This window comes from Mixophyes fleayi, chromosome 3 (assembly GCF_038048845.1).
Source record: "Mixophyes fleayi isolate aMixFle1 chromosome 3, aMixFle1.hap1, whole genome shotgun sequence".
Classification (NCBI taxonomy): domain Eukaryota; kingdom Metazoa; phylum Chordata; class Amphibia; order Anura; family Limnodynastidae; genus Mixophyes; species Mixophyes fleayi.
Window position 1 is genome coordinate 8,511,195 of NC_134404.1, and position 19,579 is coordinate 8,530,773.

A 19,579-nucleotide genomic window follows, 5' to 3' on the forward strand; every position below is an offset into this window, starting at 1 on the left:
CTAATTTTGGATGCAGTTGGATTTGACCACATCCCATTTCCATAACCAAATCACAGTTTCTCCGGGGTTTTGGTACTGAGATCAATAGAGAAGGCGTTAAACAAGTGGTACTGTTGCTGTCATTTTCTCCGGGGTTTTGGTACTGAGATCAATAGAGAAGGAGTTAAACAAGTGGTACTGTTGCTGTCATTCAAAAATGCGTTAATTTTCTATACCGGGAGTCGAACGTGGGCCATTATGTATTTCTTGATAGAAGCTGAACAAATATATCATGCCTTCCTGTAATGTTTCTTAACTCTGTATTTCATATTCAACCAAGTGGGTGACATGGAGTGGGTGGAACATGGCCTATGATGACACTAATTTCATCATCCTGCACCTGACCTCTCAGTGTTCAGTGAGGTGGTCGATGCTTGATGATACGATTTTCATCATCACGGCACGTACAAGACCATTTGCAGATAGGTAAATGCCAATCCAGCATTATAGGTAACAATGCAAGAAATCCATGTTTGATGTCTGGAGGCCTCTTTACAGGAAGTGCAAAAGGTTCTCATTTCCATTTTAATGAGTTGCAAAGAGCTATGGAAAGGCTCCCCAGTATCAGAACTCGTGTCTCTATCATCTGCCTCTGCACTGTACTTCAACAAACCACGGAAACCATAATTGCCCTACTAGAGGCTCAGCAGCATGCAGGATGATTAACAGGAAGCAGAAATGAAAATAAATTACAGTTTCTCTAGCTAATAAAGATAAACAGCACGAGTAATGCATATTTCTGGGTAGTTAATATGTCAGAAATTGCCCACTAAAGTGATATGAAAAAAATTCCTTTGAGCCGGAGTTAAACCAGCGACCTAAGGATTTCTGTATCAATCTCCTCTACAGTCCTCTGCTCTACCAGCTGAGCTATCAAAGGATTGTGCTTTAGTTCTTTCCAGATGTCAAGTGCACTACATGTGCCTGAATGGAAAAACAAATTGAATTGAAATTTCCTAAATACAGAAAAATTGCTTGTCTACACAAAGAGATCCACATTTTTATTTCTGGTCTACTTACTCATCAAAAGTTGTGAAAATTGTCCTGGTTAATAATTGGCAAAACATCATTAGGAGTTTGACTGTTATTTGTTCATTTTCAATTAATTAGCTTTAGAAATAGTTGGGAAAACAGCTTCCTTAGAATTTCCATCTGCAGACGCCTTTAAGTCAAGATTAAAAATGTTGGAAAATTTCCAACCTCTTCTGCTTTCTCCAATTTTTCTTGACTCTTTTAATTGATGAAAAATCCCAGAAATAGTGGTGGAAAATTTTCACATTTTTGCCCAGTGAGACCCCAATGGATTTCTAGTCAATGGTCCACTCTGTCACCACTACTTCTCACTGTACTCTCTGTTTTTGCACTGCATCCTCTATGGGTTCAGCTCCATGGGATTTCAGGATTTCAGAAGTCATATTGTATTTCAGTTCACTTCCGTGGTCTCTTAAACCTGTCCTTTGCATGCTAACTGTTCATTCAGAACATTCCTACTGCACCATTAAAAACTTGTGAATTCTCCCTGGAAACCCATTCATCCACAAGCTCAAGAGTTCTTTTTTTCACATGAAGGATGTGTTACATATAAAATAGGGATTTCCCTCTCAAAGTTTGGAAGATGGATGTTGAAATATGAGTTCAGACCAGTTCTGTCCTAATTTTGGAAGCAGCTGGATTTGACCACATCCCATTTCCATAACCAAATCACAGTTTCTCCGGGGTTTTGGTACTGAGATCAATAGAGAAGGCGTTAAACAAGTGGTACTGTTGCTGTCATTTTCTCCGGGGTTTTGGTACTGAGATCAATAGAGAAGGCGTTAAACAAGTGGTACTGTTGCTGTCATTTTCTCCGGGGTTTGGGTACTGAGATCAATAGAGAAGGAGTTAAACAAGTGGTACTGTTGCTGTCATTCAAAAATGCGTTAACTTTCTATACCGGGAGTCGAACGTGGGCCATTATGTATTTCTTGATAGAAGCTGAACAAATATATCATGCCTTCCTGTAATGTTTCTTAACTCTGTATTTCATATTCAACCAAGTGGGTGACATGGAGTGGGTGGAACATGGCCTATGATGACACTAATTTCATCATCATGCCCCTGACCTCTCAGTGTTCAGTGAGGTGGTCGATGCTTGATGATACGATTTTCATCATCACGGCACGTACAAGACCATTTGCAGATAGGAAAATGCCAATCCAGCATTATAGGTAACAATGCAAGAAATCCATGTTTGATATCTGGAGGCCTCTTTCCAGGAAGTGCAAAAGGTTCTCATTTCCATTTTAATGAGTTGCAAAGAGCTATGGAAAGGCTCCCCAGTATCAGAACTCGTGTCTCTATCATCTGCCTCTGCACTGTACTTCAACAAACCACGGAAACCATAATTGCCCTACTAGAGGCTCAGCAGCATGCAGGATGATTAACAGGAAGCAGAAATGAAAATAAGTTACAGTTTCTCTAGCTAATAAAGATAAACAGCACGTGTAATGCATATTTCTGGGTAGTTAATATGTCAGAAATTGCCCACTAAACTGATATGAAAAAAATTCCTTCGAGCCGGAGTTGAACCAGCGACCTAAGGATTTCTGTATCAATCTCCTCTACAGTCCTCCGCTCTACCAGCTGAGCTATCGAAGGATTGTGCTTCAGATCTTTCCAGATGTCAAGTGCACTACATGTGCCTGAATGGAAAAACAAATTGAATTGAAATTTCCTAAATACAGAAAAATTGCTTGTCTACACAAAGAGATCCACATTTTTATTTCTGGTCTACTTACTCATCAAAAGTTGTGAAAATTGTCCTGGTTAATAATTGGCAAAACATCATTAGGAGTTTGACTGTTATTTGTTCATTTTCAATTAATTAGCTTTAGAAATAGTTGGGAAAACAGCTTCCTTAGAATTTCCATCTGCAGACGCCTTTAAGTCAAGATTAAAAATGTTGGAAAATTTCCAACCTCTTCTGCTTTCTCCAATTTTTCTTGACTCTTTTAATTGATGAAAAATCCCAGAAATAGTGGTGGAAAATTTTCACATTTTTGCCCAGTGAGACCCCAATGGATTTCTAGTCAATGGTCCACTCTGTCACCACTACTTCTCACTGTACTCTCTGTTTTTGCACTGCATCCTGTATGGGTTCAGCTCCATGGGATTTCAGGATTTCAGAAGTCATATTGTATTTCAGTTCACTTCCGTGGTCTCTTAAACCTGTCCTTTGCATGCTAACTGTTCATTCAGAACATTCCTACTGCACCATTAAAAACTTGTGAATTCTCCCTGGAAACCCATTCATCCACAAGCTCAAGAGTTCTTTTTTTCACATGAAGGATGTGTTACATATAAAATAGGGATTTCCCTCTCAAAGTTTGGAAGATGGATGTTGAAATATGAGTTCAGACCAGTTCTGTCCTAATTTTGGAAGCAGCTGGATTTGACCACATCCCATTTCCATAACCAAATCACAGTTTCTCCGGGGTTTTGGTACTGAGATCAATAGAGAAGGCGTTAAACAAGTGGTACTGTTGCTGTCATTTTCTCCGGTGTTTTGGTACTGAGATCAATAGAGAAGGCGTTAAACAAGTGGTACTGTTGCTGTCATTCAAAAATGCGTTAACTTCCCATACCGGGAGTCGAACCCGGGCCATTATGTATTTCTTGATAGAAGCTGAACAAATATATCATGCCTTCCTGTAATGTTTCTTAACTCTGTATTTCATATTCAACCAAGTGGGTGACATGGAGTGGGTGGAACATGGCCTATGATGACACTAATTTCATCATCACGCCCCTGACCTCTCAGTGTTCAGTGAAGTGATCGATGCTTGATGATACGATTTTCATCATCACGGCACGTACATGACCATTTGCAGATAGGTAAATGCCAATCCAGCATTATAGGTAACAATGCAAGAAATCCATGTTTAATGTCAAGAGGCCACTTTCCAGGAAGTGCAAAAGGTTCTCATTTCCATTTTAATGAGTTGCAAAGAGCTACGGAAAGGCTCCCCATTATCAGAACTCGTGTCTCTATCATCTGCCTCTGCACTGTACTTCAACAAACCACGGAAACCATAATTGCCCTACTAGAGGCTCAGCAGCATGCAGGATGATTAACAGGAAGCAGAAATGAAAATAAGTTACAGTTTCTCTAGCTAATAAAGATAAACAGCACGAGTAATGCATATTTCTGGGTAGTTAATATGTCAGAAATTGCCCACTAAAGTGATATGAAAAAAATTCCTTTGAGCCGGAGTTGAACCAGCGACCTAAGGATTTCTGTATCAATCTTCTCTACAGTCCTCCGCTCTACCAGCTGAGCTATCGAAGGATTGTGCTTTAGTTCTTTCCAGATGTCAAGTGCACTACATGTGCCTGAATGGAAAAACAAATTGAATTGAAATTTCCTAAATACAGAAAAATTGCTTGTCTATACAAAGAGATCCACATTTTTATTTCTGGTCTACTTACTCATCAAAAGTTGTGAAAATTGTCCTGGTTAATAATTGGCAAAACATCATTAGGAGTTTGACTGTTATTTGTTCATTTTCAATTAATTAGCTTTAGAAATAGTTGGGAAAAAAGATTCCTTAGAATTTCCATCTGCAGACGCCTTTAAGTCAAGATTAAAAATGTTGGAAAATTTCCAACCTCTTCTGCTTTCTCCAATTTTTCTTGACTCTTTTAATTGATGAAAAATCCCAGAAATAGTGGTGGAAAATTTTCACATTTTTGCCCAGTGAGACCCCAATGGATTTCTAGTCAATGGTCCACTCTGTCACCACTACTTCTCACTGTACTCTCTGTTTTTGCACTGCATCCTCTATGGGTTCAGCTCCATGGGATTTCAGGATTTCAGAAGTAATATTGTATTTCAGTTCACTTCCGTGGTCTCTTAAACCTGTCCTTTGCATGCTAACTGTTCATTCAGAACATTCCTACTGCACCATTAAAAACTTGTAAATTCTCCCTGGAAACCCATTCATCCACAAGCTCAAGAGTTCTTTTTTTCACATGAAGGATGTGTTACATATAAAATAGGGATGTCCCTCTCAAAGTTTGGAAGATGGATGTTGAAATATGAGGTCAGACCAGTTCTTTCCTAATTTTGGATGCAGTTCAATTTGACCACATCCCATTTCCATAACCAAATCACAGTTTCTCCGGGGTTTTGGTACTGAGATCAATAGAGAAGGCGTTAAACAAGTGGTACTGTTGCTGTCATTTTCTCCGGGGTTTTGGTACTGAGATCAATAGAGAAGGAGTTAAACAAGTGGTACTGTTGCTGTCATTCAAAAATGCGTTAACTTCCCATACCAGGAGTTGAACGCGGGCCATTATGTATTTCTTGATAGAAGCTGAACAAATATATGATGCCTACCTGTAATGTTTCTTAACTCTGTATTTCATATTCAACCAAGTGGATGACATGGAGTGGGTGGAACATGGCCTATGATGACACTAATTTCATCATCACGCCCCTGACCTCTCAGTGTTCAGTGAGGTAGTCGATGCTTGATGATACGATTTTCATCATCACGGCACGTACATGACCATTTGCAGATAGGTAAATGCCAATCCAGCATTATAGGTAACAATGCAAGAAATCCATGTTTGATGTCTGGAGGCCTCTTTCCAGGAAGTGCAAAAGGTTCTCATTTCCATTTTAATAAGTTGCAAAGAGCTATGGAAAGGCTCCCCAGTATCAAAACTCGTGTCTCTATCATCTGCCTCTGCACTGTACTTCAACAAACCACGGAAACCATAATTGCCCTACTAGAGGCTCAGCAACATGCAGGATGATTAACAGGAAGCAGAAATGAAATTAAGTTACAGTTTCTCTAGCTAAAATTGTCCTGGTTAATAATTGGTAAAACATCATTAGAATTTTGACTGTTATTTGTTCATTTTCAATTAATTAGCTTTAGAAATAGTTGGGAAAACAGCTTCCTTAGAATTTCCATCTGCAGACGCCTTTAAGTCAAGATTAAAAATATTGGAAAATTTCCAACCTCTTCTGCTTTCTCCAATTTAGCTTAACTCTTTTAATTGATAAAAAATCCCAGAAATAGTGGTGGCAAATTTTCACATTTTTGCCCAGTGAGACCCCAATGGATTTCTAGTCAATGGTCCACTCTGTCACCACTACTTCTCACTGTACTCTCTGTTTTTACACTGCATCCTCTATGGGTTCAGCTCCATGGGATTTCAGGATTTCAGAAGTAATATTGTATTTTATTTCACTTCCGTGGTCTCTTAAACCTGTCCTTTGCATGCTAACTGTTCATTCAGAACATTCCTACTGTACCATTAAAAACTTGTGAATTCTCCCTGGAAACCCATTCATCCACAAGCTCAAGAGTTCTTTTTTCACATGAAGGATGTGTTACATATAAAATAGGGATGTCCCTCTCAAAGTTTGGAAGATGGATGTTGAAATATGAGGTCAGACCAGTTCTGTCCTAATTTTGGATGCAGTTGGATTTGACCACATCCCATTTCCATAACCAAATCACAGTTTCTCCGGGGTTTTGGTACTGAGATCAATAGAGAAGGCGTTAAACAAGTGGTGCTGTTGCTGTCATTGTAGAAATAGTTGGGAAAACAGCTTCCTTAGAATTTCCATCTGCAGACGCCTTTAAGTCAATATTAAAAATGTTGGAAAATTTCCAACCTCTTCTGCTTTCTCCAATTTAGCTTGACTCTTTTAATTGATGAAAAATCCCAGAAATAGTGGTGGCAAATTTTCACATTTTTGCCCAGTGAGACCCCAATGGATTTCTAGTCAATGGTCCACTCTGTCACCACTACTTCTCACTGTACTCTCTGTTTTTACACTGCATCCTCTATGGGTTCAGCTCCATGGGATTTCAGGATTTCAGAAGTAATATTGTATTTTATTTCACTTCTGTGGTCTCTTAAACCTGTCCTTTGCATGCTAACATGCTAACTGTTCATTCAGAACATTCCTACTGTACCATTAAAAACTTGTGAATTCTCCCTGGAAACCCATTCATCCACAAGCTCAAGAGTTCTTTTTTTCACATGAAGGATGTGTTACATATAAAATAGGGATGTCCCTCTCAAAGTTTAGAAGATGGATGTTGAAATATGAGGTCAGACCAGTTCTGTCCTAATTTTGGATGCAGTTGGATTTCACCACATCCCATTTCCATAACCAAATCACAGTTTCTCCGGGGTTTTGGTACTGAGATCAATAGAGAAGGCGTTATACAAGTGTTGCTGTTGCTGTCATTGTAGAAATAGTTGGGAAAACAGCTTCCTTAGAATTTCCATCTGTAGACGCCTTTAAGTCAAGATTAAAAATGTTGGAAAATTTCCAACCTCTTCTGCTTACTCCAATTTAGCTTGACTCTTTTAATTGATGAAAAATCCCAGAAATAGTGGTGGCAAATTTTCACATTTTTGCCCAGTGAGACCCCAATGGATTTCTAGTCAATGGTCCACTCTGTCACCACTACTTCTCACTGTACTCTCTGTTTTTACACTGCATCCTCTATGGGTTCAGCTCCATGGGATTTCAGGATTTCAGAAGTAATATTGTATTTCAGTTCACTTCCGTGGTCTCTTAAACCTGTCCTTTGCATGCTAACTGTTCATTCAGAACATTCCTACTGTACCATTAAAAACTTGTGAATTCTCCCTGGAAACCCATTCATCCACAAGCTCAAGAGTTCTTTTTTTCACATGAAGGATGTGTTACATATAAAATAAGGGATGTCCCTCTCAAAGTTTGGAAGATGGATGTTGAAATATGAGGTCAGACCAGTTCTGTCCTAATTTTGGATGCAGTTGGATTTGACCACATCCCATTTCCATAACCAAATCACAGTTTCTCCGGGGTTTTGGTACTGAGATCAATAGAGAAGGCGTTAAACAAGTGGTACTGTTGCTGTATTTCAAAAATGCGTTAACTTCCCATACCAGGAGTCGAACCGGGGCCGCCTGGGTAAAAACCAGGATTCCTAACCGCTAGACCATATGGGAACTGCAATTATGGACTTCTTGATAGAAGCTGAACAAATATATCATGTCTTCCTGTAATGTTTCTTAACTCTGTATTTTATATTCAACCAAGTGGGTGACATGGAGTGGGTGGAACATGGCCTATGATGACACTCATTTCATCATCACACCCCTGACCTCTCAGTGTTCAGTGAGGTGGTCGATGCTTGATGAAACGATTTTCATCATCACGGCACGTACATGACCATTTGCAGATAGGTAAATGCCAATCCAGCATTATAGGTAACAATGCAAGAAATCCATGTTTGATGTCTGGAGGCCTCTTTCCGGGAAGTGCAAAAGGTTCTCATTTCCATTTTAATGAGTTGCAAAGAGCTATGGAAAGGCTCCCCAGTATCAAAACTCGTGTCTCTATCATCTGCCTCTGCACTGTACTTCAACAAACCACGGAAACCATAATTGCCCTACTAGAGGCTCAGCAACATGCAGGATGATTAACAGGAAGCAGAAATGAAATTAATTTACAGTTTCTCTAGCTAAAATTGTCCTGGTTAATAATTGGTAAAACATCATTAGAATTTTGACTGTTATTTGTTCATTTTCAATTAATTAGCTTTAGAAATAGTTGGGAAAACAGCTTCCTTAGAATTTCCATCTGCAGACGCCTTTAAGTCAAGATTAAAAATGTTGGAAAATTTCCAACCTCTTCTGCTTTCTCCAATTTAGCTTGACTCTTTTAATTGATGAAAAATCCCAGAAATAGTGGTGGCAAATTTTCACATTTTTGCCCAGTGAGACCCCAATGGATTTCTAGTCAATGGTCCACTCTGTCACCACTACTTCTCACTGTACTCTCTGTTTTTACACTGCATCCTCTATGGGTTCAGCTCCATGGAATTTCAGGATTTCAGAAGTAATATTGTATTTTATTTCACTTCCGTGGTCTCTTAAACCTGTCCTTTGCATGCTAACTGTTCATTCAGAACATTCCTACTGTACCATTAAAAACTTGTGAATTCTCCCTGGAAACCCATTCATCCACAAGCTCAAGAGTTCTTTTTTTCACATGAAGGATGTGTTACATATAAAATAGGGATGTCCCTCTCAAAGTTTGGAAGATGGATGTTGAAATATGAGGTCAGACCAGTTCTGTCCTAATTTTGGATGCAGTTGGATTTGCCCACATCCCATTTCCATAACCAAATCACAGTTTCTCCGGGGTTTTGGTACTGAGATCAATAGAGAAGGCGTTAAACAAGTGGTGCTGTTGCTGTCATTGTAGAAATAGTTGGGAAAACAGCTTCCTTAGAATTTCCATCTGCAGACGCCTTTAAGTCAATATTAAAAATGTTGGAAAATTTCCAACCTCTTCTGCTTTCTCCAATTTAGCTTGACTCTTTTAATTGATGAAAAATCCCAGAAATAGTGGTGGCAAATTTTCACATTTTTGCCCAGTGAGACCCCAATGGATTTCTAGTCAATGGTCCACTCTGTCACCACTACTTCTCACTGTACTCTCTGTTTTTACACTGCATCCTCTATGGGTTCAGCTCCATGGGATTTCAGTATTTCAGAAGTAATATTGTATTTTATTTCACTTCCGTGGTCTCTTAAACCTGTCCTTTGCATGCTAACATATTAACTGTTCATTCAGAACATTCCTACTGTACCATTAAAAACTTGTGAATTCTCCCTGGAAACCCATTCATCCACAAGCTCAAGAGTTCTTTTTTTCACATGAAGGATGTGTTACATATAAAATAGGGATGTCCCTCTCAAAGTTTGGAAGATGAATGTTGAAATATGAGGTCAGACCAGTTCTGTCCTAATTTTGGATGCAGTTGGATTTGCCCACATCCCATTTCCATAACCAAATCACAGTTTCTCCGGGGTTTTGGTACTGAGATCAATAGAGAAGGCGTTAAACAAGTGTTACTGTTTCTGTGATTCAAAAATGCGTTAACTTCCCATACCGGGAGTCGAACCCGGGCCGCCTGGGTAAAAAACCAGGAATCCTAACCGCTAGACCATATGGGAAATGCAATTATGTACTTCTTGATAGATGCTGAACAAATATATCATGTCTTCCTGTAATGTTTCTTAACTCTGTATTTTATATTCAACCAAGTGGGTGACATGGAGTGGGTGGAACATGGCCTATGATGACACTCATTTCATCATCACACCCCTGACCTCTCAGTGTTCAGTGAGGTGGTCGATGCTTGATGAAACGATTTTCATCATCACGGCACGTACATGACCATTTGCAGATAGGTAAATGCCAATCCAGCATTATAGGTAACAATGCAAGAAATCCATGTTTGATGTCTGGAGGCCTCTTTCAGGAAGTGCAAAAGGTTCTCATTTCCATTTTAATGAGTTGCAAAGAGCTATGGAAAGGCTCCCCAGTATCAAAACTCGTGTCTCTATCATCTGCCTCTGCACTGTACTTCAACAAACCACGGAAACCATAATTGCCCTACTAGAGGCTCAGCAACATGCAGGATGATTAACAGGAAGCAGAAATGAAATTAAGTTACAGTTTCTCTAGCTAAAATTGTCCTGGTTAATAATTGGTAAAACATCATTAGAATTTTGACTGTTATTTGTTCATTTTCAATTAATTAGCTTTAGAAATAGTTGGGAAAACAGCTTCCTTAGAATTTCCATCTGCAGACGCCTTTAAGTCAAGATTAAAAATGTTGGAAAATTTCCAACCTCTTCTGCTTTCTCCAATTTAGCTTGACTCTTTTAATTGATGAAAAATCCCAGAAATAGTGGTGGCAAATTTTCACATTTTTGCCCAGTGAGACCCCAATGGATTTCTAGTCAATGGTCCACTCTGTCACCACTACTTCTCACTGTACTCTCTGTTTTTACACTGCATCCTCTATGGGTTCAGCTCCATGGGATTTCAGGATTTCAGAAGTAATATTGTATTTTATTTCACTTCTGTGGTCTCTTAAACCTGTCCTTTGCATGCTAACATGCTAACTGTTCATTCAGAACATTCCTACTGTACCATTAAAAACTTGTGAATTCTCCCTGGAAACCCATTCATCCACAAGCTCAAGAGTTCTTTTTTTCACATGAAGGATGTGTTACATATAAAATAGGGATGTCCCTCTCAAAGTTTAGAAGATGGATGTTGAAATATGAGGTCAGACCAGTTCTGTCCTAATTTTGGATGCAGTTGGATTTCACCACATCCCATTTCCATAACCAAATCACAGTTTCTCCGGGGTTTTGGTACTGAGATCAATAGAGAAGGCGTTATACAAGTGTTGCTGTTGCTGTCATTGTAGAAATAGTTGGGAAAACAGCTTCCTTAGAATTTCCATCTGTAGACGCCTTTAAGTCAAGATTAAAAATGTTGGAAAATTTCCAACCTCTTCTGCTTACTCCAATTTAGCTTGACTCTTTTAATTGATGAAAAAACCCAGAAATAGTGGTGGCAAATTTTCACATTTTTGCCCAGTGAGACCCCAATGGATTTCTAGTCAATGGTCCACTCTGTCACCACTACTTCTCACTGTACTCTCTGTTTTTACACTGCATCCTCTATGGGTTCAGCTCCATGGGATTTCAGGATTTCAGAAGTAATATTGTATTTCAGTTCACTTCCGTGGTCTCTTAAACCTGTCCTTTGCATGCTAACTGTTTATTCAGAACATTCCTACTGCACCATTAAAAACTTGTGAATTCTCCCTGGAAACCCATTCATCCACAAGCTCAAGAGTTCTTTTTTTCACATGAAGGATGTGTTACATATAAAATAGGGATGTCCCTCTCAAAGTTTGGAAGATGGATGTTGAAATATGAGGTCAGACCAGTTCTGTCCTAATTTTGGATGCAGTTGGATTTGACCACATCCCATTTCCATAACCAAATCACAGTTTCTCCGGGGTTTTGGTACTGAGATCAATAGAGAAGGCGTTAGACAAGTGGTGCTGTTGCTGTCATTGTAGAAATAGTTGGGAAAACAGCTTCCTTAGAATTTCCATCTGCAGACGCCTTTAAGTCAATATTAAAAATGTTGGAAAATTTCCAACCTCTTCTGCTTTCTCCAATTTAGCTTGACTCTTTTAATTGATGAAAAATCCCAGAAATAGTGGTGGCAAATTTTCACATTTTTGCCCAGTGAGACCCCAATGGATTTCTAGTCAATGGTCCACTCTGTCACCACTACTTCTCACTGTACTCTCTGTTTTTACACTGCATCCTCTATGGGTTCAGCTCCATGGGATTTCATGATTTCAGAAGTAATATTGTATTTTATTTCACTTCTGTGGTCTCTTAAACCTGTCCTTTGCATGCTAACATGCTAACTGTTCATTCAGAACATTCCTACTGTACCATTAAAAACTTGTGAATTCTCCCTGGAAACCCATTCATCCACAAGCTCAAGAGTTCTTTTTTTCACATGAAGGATGTGTTACATATAAAATAGGGATGTCCCTCTCAAAGTTTAGAAGATGGATGTTGAAATATGAGGTCAGACCAGTTCTGTCCTAATTTTGGATGCAGTTGGATTTCACCACATCCCATTTCCATAACCAAATCACAGTTTCTCCGGGGTTTTGGTACTGAGATCAATAGAGAAGGCGTTATACAAGTGTTGCTGTTGCTGTCATTGTAGAAATAGTTGGGAAAACAGCTTCCTTAGAATTTCCATCTGTAGACGCCTTTAAGTCAAGATTAAAAATGTTGGAAAATTTCCAAGCTCTTCTGCTTACTCCAATTTAGCTTGACTCTTTTAATTGATGAAAAATCCCAGAAATAGTGGTGGCAAATTTTCACATTTTTGCCCAGTGAGACCCCAATGGATTTCTAGTCAATGGTCCACTCTGTCACCACTACTTCTCACTGTACTCTCTGTTTTTACACTGCATCCTCTATGGGTTCAGCTCCATGGGATTTCAGGATTTCAGAAGTAATATTGTATTTCAGTTCACTTCCGTGGTCTCTTAAACCTGTCCTTTGCATGCTAACTGTTTATTCAGAACATTCCTACTGCACCATTAAAAACTTGTGAATTCTCCCTGGAAACCCATTCATCCACAAGCTCAAGAGTTCTTTTTTTCACATGAAGGATGTGTTACATATAAAATAGGGATGTCCCTCTCAAAGTTTGGAAGATGGATGTTGAAATATGAGGTCAGACCAGTTCTGTCCTAATTTTGGAAGCAGCTGGATTTGACCACATCCCATTTCCATAACCAAATCACAGTTTCTCCGGGGTTTTGGTACTGAGATCAATAGAGAAGGCGTTAAACAAGTGGTACTGTTTCTGTTATTCAAAAATGCGTTAACTTCCCATACCGGGAGTCGAACCCAGGCCGCCTGGGTGAAAACCAGGAATCCTAACCGCTAGACCATATGGGAACTGCAATTATGGACTTCTTGATAGAAGCTGAACAAATATATCATGTCTTCCTGTAATGTTTCTTAACTCTGTATTTTATATTCAACCAAGTGGGTGACATGGAGTGGGTGGAACATGGCCTATGATGACACTCATTTCATCATCACACCCCTGACCTCTCAGTGTTCAGTGAGGTGGTCGATGCTTGATGAAACGATTTTCATCATCACGGCACGTACATGACCATTTGCAGATAGGTAAATGCCAATCCAGCATTATAGGTAACAATGCAAGAAATCCATGTTTGATGTCTGGAGGCCTCTTTCCAGGAAGTGCAAAAGGTTCTCATTTCCATTTTAATGAGTTGCAAAGAGCTATGGAAAGGCTCCCCAGTATCAAAACTCGTGTCTCTATCATCTGCCTCTGCACTGTACTTCAACAAACCACGGAAACCATAATTGCCCTACTAGAGGCTCAGCAACATGCAGGATGATTAACAGGAAGCAGAAATGAAATTAATTTACAGTTTCTCTAGCTAAAATTGTCCTGGTTAATAATTGGTAAAACATCATTAGAATTTTGACTGTTATTTGTTCATTTTCAATTAATTAGCTTTAGAAATAGTTGGGAAAACAGCTTCCTTAGAATTTCCATCTGCAGACGCCTTTAAGTCAAGATTAAAAATGTTGGAAAATTTCCAACCTCTTCTGCTTTCTCCAATTTAGCTTGACTCTTTTAATTGATGAAAAATCCCAGAAATAGTGGTGGCAAATTTTCACATTTTTGCCCAGTGAGACCCCAATGGATTTCTAGTCAATGGTCCACTCTGTCACCACTACTTCTCACTGTACTCTCTGTTTTTACACTGCATCCTCTATGGGTTCAGCTCCATGGGATTTCAGGATTTCAGAAGTAATATTGTATTTTATTTCACTTCCGTGGTCTCTTAAACCTGTCCTTTGCATGCTAACTGTTCATTCAGAACATTCCTACTGTACCATTAAAAACTTGTGAATTCTCCCTGGAAACCCATTCATCCACAAGCTCAAGAGTTCTTTTTTTTCACATGAAGGATGTGTTACATATAAAATAGGGATGTCCCTCTCAAAGTTTGGAAGATGGATGTTGAAATATGAGGTCAGACCAGTTCTGTCCTAATTTTGGATGCAGTTGGATTTGCCCACATCCCATTTCCATAACCAAATCACAGTTTCTCCGGGGTTTTGGTACTGAGATCAATAGAGAAGGCGTTAAACAAGTGGTGCTGTTGCTGTCATTGTAGAAATAGTTGGGAAAACAGCTTCCTTAGAATTTCCATCTGCAGACGCCTTTAAGTCAATATATTAAAAATGTTGGAAAATTTCCAACCTCTTCTGCTTTCTCCAATTTAGCTTGACTCTTTTAATTGATGAAAAATCCCAGAAATAGTGGTGGCAAATTTTCACATTTTTGCCCAGTGAGACCCCAATGGATTTCTACTCAATGGTCCACTCTGTCACCACTACTTCTCACTGTACTCTCTGTTTTTACACTGCATCCTCTATGGGTTCAGCTCCATGGGATTTCAGGATTTCAGAAGTAATATTGTATTTCAGTTCACTTCCGTGGTCTCTTAAACCTGTCCTTTGCATGCTAACTGTTTATTCAGAACATTCCTACTGCACCATTAAAAACTTGTGAATTCTCCCTGGAAACCCATTCATCCACAAGCTCAAGAGTTCTTTTTTTCACATGAAGGATGTGTTACATATAAAATAGGGATGTCCCTCTCAAAGTTTGGAAGATGGATGTTGAAATATGAGGTCAGACCAGTTCTGTCCTATTTTTGGAAGCAGCTGGATTTGACCACATCCCATTTCCATAACCAAATCACAGTTTCTCCGGGGTTTTGGTACTGAGATCAATAGAGAAGGCGTTAAACAAGTGGTACTGTTTCTGTTATTCAAAAATGCGTTAACTTCCCATACCGGGAGTTGAACCCGGGCCGCCTGGGTAAAAAACCAGGAATCCTAACCGCTAGACCATATGGGAACTGCAATTATGGACTTCTTGATAGAAGCTGAACAAATATATCATGTCTTCCTGTAATGTTTCTTAACTCTGTATTTTATATTCAACCAAGTGGGTGACATGGAGTGGGTGGAACATGGCCTATGATGACACTCATTTCATCATCACACCCCTGACCTCTCAGTGTTCAGTGAGGTGGTCGATGCTTGATGAAACGATTTTCATCATCACGGCACGTACATGACCATTTGCAGATAGGTAAATGCCAATCCAGCATTATAGGTAACAATGCAAGAAATCCATGTTTGATGTCTGGAGGCCTCTTTCCAGGAAGTGCAAAAGGTTCTCATTTCCATTTTAATGAGTTGCAAAGAGCTATGGAAAGGCTCCCCAGTATCAAAACTCGTGTCTCTATCATCTGCCTCTGCACTGTACTTCAACAAACCACGGAAACCATAATTGCCCTACTAGAGGCTCAGCAACATGCAGGATGATTAACAGGAAGCAGAAATGAAATTAATTTACAGTTTCTCTAGCTAAAATTGTCCTGGTTAATAATTGGTAAAACATCATTAGAATTTTGACTGTTATTTGTTCATTTTCAATTAATTAGCTTTAGAAATAGTTGGGAAAACAGCTTCCTTAGAATTTCCATCTGCAGACGCCTTTAAGTCAAGATTAAAAATGTTGGAAAATTTCCAACCTCTTCTGCTTTCTCCAATTTAGCTTGACTCTTTTAATTGATGAAAAATCCCAGAAATAGTGGTGGCAAATTTTCACATTTTTGCCCAGTGAGACCCCAATGGATTTCTAGTCAATGGTCCACTCTGTCACCACTACTTCTCACTGTACTCTCTGTTTTTACACTGCATCCTCTATGGGTTCAGCTCCATGGGATTTCAGGATTTCAGAAGTAATATTGTATTTTATTTCACTTCCGTGGTCTCTTAAACCTGTCCTTTGCATGCTAACTGTTCATTCAGAACATTCCTACTGTACCATTAAAAACTTGTGAATTCTCCCTGGAAACCCATTCATCCACAAGCTCAAGAGTTCTTTTTTTTCACATGAAGGATGTGTTACATATAAAATAGGGATGTCCCTCTCAAAGTTTGGAAGATGGATGTTGAAATATGAGGTCAGACCAGTTCTGTCCTAATTTTGGATGCAGTTGGATTTGCCCACATCCCATTTCCATAACCAAATCACAGTTTCTCCGGGGTTTTGGTACTGAGATCAATAGAGAAGGCGTTAAACAAGTGGTGCTGTTGCTGTCATTGTAGAAATAGTTGGGAAAACAGCTTCCTTAGAATTTCCATCTGCAGACGCCTTTAAGTCAATATTAAAAATGTTGGAAAATTTCCAACCTCTTCTGCTTTCTCCAATTTAGCTTGACTCTTTTAATTGATGAAAAATCCCAGAAATAGTGGTGGCAAATTTTCACATTTTTGCCCAGTGAGACCCCAATGGATTTCTACTCAATGGTCCACTCTGTCACCACTACTTCTCACTGTACTCTCTGTTTTTACACTGCATCCTCTATGGGTTCAGCTCCATGGGATTTCAGGATTTCAGAAGTAATATTGTATTTTATTTCACTTCCGTGGTCTCTTAAACCTGTCCTTTGCATGCTAACATATTAACTGTTCATTCAGAACATTCCTACTGTACCATTAAAAACTTGTGAATTCTCCCTGGAAACCCATTCATCCACAAGCTCAAGAGTTCTTTTTTTCACATGAAGGATGTGTTACATATAAAATAGGGATGTCCCTCTCAAAGTTTGGAAGATGAATGTTGAAATATGAGGTCAGACCAGTTCTGTCCTAATTTTGGATGCAGTTGGATTTGCCCACATCCCATTTCCATAACCAAATCACAGTTTCTCCAGGGTTTTGGTACTGAGATCAATAGAGAAGGCGTTAAACAAGTGTTACTGTTTCTGTGATTCAAAAATGCGTTAACTTCCCATACCGGGAGTTGAACCCGGGCCGCCTGGGTAAAAAACCAGGAATCCTAACCGCTAGACCATATGGGAACTGCAATTATGTACTTCTTGATAGATGCTGAACAAATATATCATGTCTTCCTGTAATGTTTCTTAACTCTGTATTTTATATTGAAACAAGTGGGTGACATGGAGTGGGTGGAACATGGCCTATGATGACACTCATTTCATCATCACACCCCTGACCTCTCAGTGTTCAGTGAGGTGGTCGATGCTTGATGAAACGATTTTCATCAACACGGCACGTACATGACCATTTGCAGATAGGTAAATGCCAATCCAGCATTATAGGTAACAATGCAAGAAATCCATGTTTGATGTCTGGAGGCCTCTTTCCAGGAAGTGCAAAAGGTTCTCATTTCCATTTTAATGAGTTGCAAAGAGCTATGGAAAGGCTCCCCAGTATCAAAACTCGTGTCTCTATCATCTGCCTCTGCACTGTACTTCAACAAACCACGGAAACCATAATTGCCCTACTAGAGGCTCAGCAACATGCAGGATGATTAACAGGAAGCAGAAATGAAATTAAGTTACAGTTTCTCTAGCTAAAATTGTCCTGGTTAATAATTGGTAAAACATCATTAGAATTTTGACTGTTATTTGTTCATTTTCAATTAATTAGCTTTAGAAATAGTTGGGAAAACAGCTTCCTTAGAATTTCCATCTGCAGACGCCTTTAAGTCAAGATTAAAAATGTTGGAAAATTTCCAACCTCTTCTGCTTTCTCCAATTTAGCTTGACTCTTTTAATTGATGAAAAATCCCAGAAATAGTGGTGGCAAATTTTCACATTTTTGCCCAGTGAGACCCCAATGGATTTCTAGTCAATGGTCCACTCTGTCACCACTACTTCTCACTGTACTCTCTGTTTTTACACTGCATCCTCTATGGGTTCAGCTCCATGGGATTTCAGGATTTCAGAAGTAATATTGTATTTTATTTCACTTCCGTGGTCTCTTAAACTTGTCCTTTGCATGCTAAATGTTCATTCAGAACATTCCTACTGTACCATTAAAAACTTGTGAATTCTCCCTGGAAACCCATTCATCCACAAGCTCAAGAGTTCTTTTTTTCACATGAAGGATGTGTTACATATAAAATAGGGATGTCCCTCTCAAAGTTTGGAAGATGGATGTTGAAATATGAGGTCAGACCAGTTCTGTCCTAATTTTGGATGCAGTTGGATTTGACCACATCCCATTTCCATAACCAAATCACAGTTTCTCCGGGGTTTTGGTACTGAGATCAATAGAGAAGGCGTTAAACAAGTGGTGCTGTTTCTGTCATTGTAGAAATAGTTGGGAAAACAGCTTCCTTAGAATTTCCATCTGCAGACGCCTTTAAGTCAAGAATTAAAATGTTGGAAAATTTCCAACCTCTTCTGCTTTCTCCAATTTAGCTTGACTCTTTTAATTGATGAAAAATCCCAGAAATAGTGGTGGCAAATTTTCACATTTGTGCCCAGTGAGACCCCAATGGATTTCTAGTCAATGGTCCACTCTGTCACCACTACTTCTCACTGTACTCTCTGTTTTTACACTGCATCCTCTATGGGTTCAGCTCCATGGGATTTCAGGATTTCAGAAGTAATATTGTATTTTATTTCACTTCCGTGGTCTCTTAAACCTGTCCTTTGCATGCTAACTGTTCATTCAGAACATTCCTACTGTACCATTAAAAACTTGTGAATTCTCCCTGGAAACCCATTCATCCACAAGCTCAAGAGTTCTTTTTTTCACATGAAGGATGTGTTACATATAAAATAGGGATGTCCCTCTCAAAGTTTGGAAGATGGATGTTGAAATATGAGGTCAGACCAGTTCTGTCCTAATTTTGGATGCAGTTCAATTTCACCACATCCCATTTCCATAACCAAATTACAGTTTCTCCGGGGTTTTGGTACTGAGATCAATAGAGAAGGCGTTAAACAAGTGGTACTGTTTCTGTCATTGTAGAAATAGTTGGGAAAACAGCTTCCTTAGAATTTCCATCTGCAGACGCCTTTAAGTCAAGATTAAAAATGTTGGAAAATTTCCAACCTCTTCTGCTTTCTCCAATTTAGCTTGACTCTTTTAATTGATGAAAAATCCCAGAAATAGTGGTGGCAAATTTTCACATTTTTGCCCAGTGAGACCCCAATGGATTTCTAGTCAATGGTCCACTCTGTCACCACTA

At 39.1% G+C, this 19,579-nt stretch overlaps 2 non-coding genes across 2 annotated transcripts; both read right to left on the reverse strand.

Moving 5' to 3' along the window:
- Positions 1 to 2,586: 2,586 nt before the first annotated feature.
- TRNAY-GUA (transfer RNA tyrosine (anticodon GUA)) lies at positions 2,587 to 2,676 on the reverse strand. The gene is given in 2 exon segments: positions 2,587 to 2,622; positions 2,640 to 2,676. It is a non-coding gene; the product is annotated as a tRNA-Tyr (tRNA).
- Positions 2,677 to 13,335: 10,659 nt separating this feature from the next.
- TRNAE-UUC (transfer RNA glutamic acid (anticodon UUC)) lies at positions 13,336 to 13,407 on the reverse strand. The gene has a single exon. It is a non-coding gene; the product is annotated as a tRNA-Glu (tRNA).
- Between the last annotated feature and the right edge of the window lie 6,172 nt (positions 13,408 to 19,579).